Raw genomic sequence first — 2,433 nt, forward strand, 5'->3', positions numbered from 1 at the left:
GTTCTTCTCTCTGTTCTGCTTCCCATGGGCACCAATCTGGGATCCTCTCCCTGCCACACTTAGCGCATGCGCCAAGAGTACCCAGTATGTGGAAGTAGAAGTGTGTAAATTCCCCCCTTTGTTTGTACTCAGGGATCAGACCTTTGGGGATCACTCTCCTCTGAGCCCAATGGCGTTAAATAAAACTCCTATCCTCCAAGATCTCGGAGTGCTGCTTGGTTCTTCCACTGGGCGATCCAGTTCAGGTTCTGTAACAATCTGTTACAGAAAGAATTCATAGTGATGAGAGAGCAATTCGGACTAGGGTAATGGCTGTTAGGATAGTTTCTACTTCTTGTGCATCCATTATACTTGTATAAATTAATTTAGTTGTTAGTGTTAATGAAATAATAAAAAGGACTAAAGAACTGATTAAGATGAATATCAACATGTTATGATGAAAATGTAAGTGTTCTTTTATGATTGGAGATGTTGATTCTTGGAAACCTAATTTAAAGGGGTATGCCATAGAGATGTAAAGGACTTCAACCTATAATTTAACTTTGATAAAGGTTTGTAATTTTTACTAATATCTCATTATTGAGAAAGACATATGTTTATGGTGTTGGCTTGAAACCAGTTTGAGAGGGTTTGACTCCTTCTTTTCTTATTTTAAATTTACATAAGTGGATTCTTCAAATATCCGATATGGAGGAGGGAATCAGTGCAGTCATTTGAGTTTGGTATTAATCACTTCTACCATTGCTACTTCTTGTTTGGATGCAAAGCCTTCTCAAAATATAAAAATTATTAATATTACTGCTGTTGATGTGATGAATGAGCCTATAGGTGAGATGGTATTTCATGTTGTGTACACATCTGGATAATTGGAATAGCATCAAGGTATTCTTGATTAGCCAAGAGAGTGTTATGGGAAGAAGGTTATATTAACCTCAACAAACATAATTGTGAAGTGAATTTTTCCTCAAGTAGAATTTAGTGTGCAGCCTGAAAATAGAGGGAATCAATGAATGAAATCTCCAATAATAGCGAATACTGCTTCTATTGATAAGACATTGTGGAAGTGTGCTACTATATATAATATGTGTCATGGAGGACAATATCGAGGGATGAATTAGCCAATACAATTCCTGTTAGATCCACCACTGTGACTAAAAAGATAAAACCCAGTGCTCATTGTATGGCTGGTGATCATTTGACATTGCCTCCATGAAAGGTAGTTAGTCAGCTAAATACTTTTACTCCTGTTGGGATAGCAATAATTACTGTGGCTGATGTAAGGTATGCTCATATGTCAATATCCTACAGTAAATGTGTCATGTGTCAATTTGCCTACAGTAAATATATGGTGAGCTCATGCAATTAAACCTAGGAATCCGATGGATATTATGGCTCAAACTATTACTATACATGCACAAGTTTCTTTTTTTTTTCCTCCTGAATAATAGATGACAATATGTGGATCATTCCAAAACCAGGTAAAATTAGGATATATATTTCAGGGTGTCTGAAGAATCAATATAGATATTGTAGAATGTGTCTCCTCCTCCTGCAGGGTCAAAGAATGCAGTATTTAGGTTGTGGTCTGTTCGTAGCATAGCAATTCTAGATGTTAAAACTGGAAGTGACAAAAGTAGAAGAACAACTATAATTAGGACAGATCAAATGAATAAAAGTGTTTGGTATTGGGATATAGCAGGGGGCTTCATGTTGATATAGTAATGAAGTTGATAGCCCCAAAATTGAGGATACACCTGCTAAGTGAAGGAAAAAATTAGATCTACTGATGCTCCTGTGTGTGTTGATTGCCAGGAAATACAGTCCGACTGGTTCCTGTCTGTTTTAACTATGGATGTTGTAAGAGTAGAAATGATGGTAGTAATAGTTAGAAGCTTATATTGTTTATTCAGAGAAATGCTATATCAGGTGCTCCAACTATTAGTGGTACTAGTCAGTTTTCAAAGCCTCCAATTATAATAGACATTAGTATAAAGAAAATTATCATGAATGTGTGTGGGCAGTCACAATTAGATTATGAATGTTGTCATCTTCCAGTAAAGCCCCAGACTGACCTAGTTTGTCATGGATTAGAAGGCTTAGGGTGGTTCCCACTATTCCAGCTCATGTACCGAATAGAAGATACAGGTTGCCAATATCTTTATAAATTGTGAAAAATAATCAGTGTTTTATGAACATAGGTAAAATGGCTGAGGAAAACATTAGACTATAACTCTAAAATAAAAGGTTAAGCCTCTTTTTGCCAATCTCTGTACTGAATAATTATATTGAATTGAAAATTCAATGAAGCTGCTTCAATTCTGCCAGGGTTTCTCCTTCCTTTTTTCCCCTAGACTGCTGGAGAAGTAGATTGAAGCCAGTTCATCAGAGTTTTTAGTTGTTAACTAAAATTTCATGGGGTAGAAACCCACCAAT

General features: G+C 36.2%; 1 pseudogene; it reads right to left on the minus strand.

Moving 5' to 3' along the window:
- Positions 1 to 646: 646 nt before the first annotated feature.
- LOC112829429 (cytochrome c oxidase subunit 1-like) lies at positions 647 to 2,196 on the minus strand (annotated as a pseudogene).
- Positions 2,197 to 2,433: the final 237 nt, after the last annotated feature.

The sequence above is a fragment of the Callorhinus ursinus genome, unplaced genomic scaffold (genome assembly GCF_003265705.2).
Source record: "Callorhinus ursinus isolate GAN/ISIS: 27379988/994484 unplaced genomic scaffold, GSC_fseal_2.0 scaffold40, whole genome shotgun sequence".
NCBI lineage: Eukaryota > Metazoa > Chordata > Mammalia > Carnivora > Otariidae > Callorhinus > Callorhinus ursinus.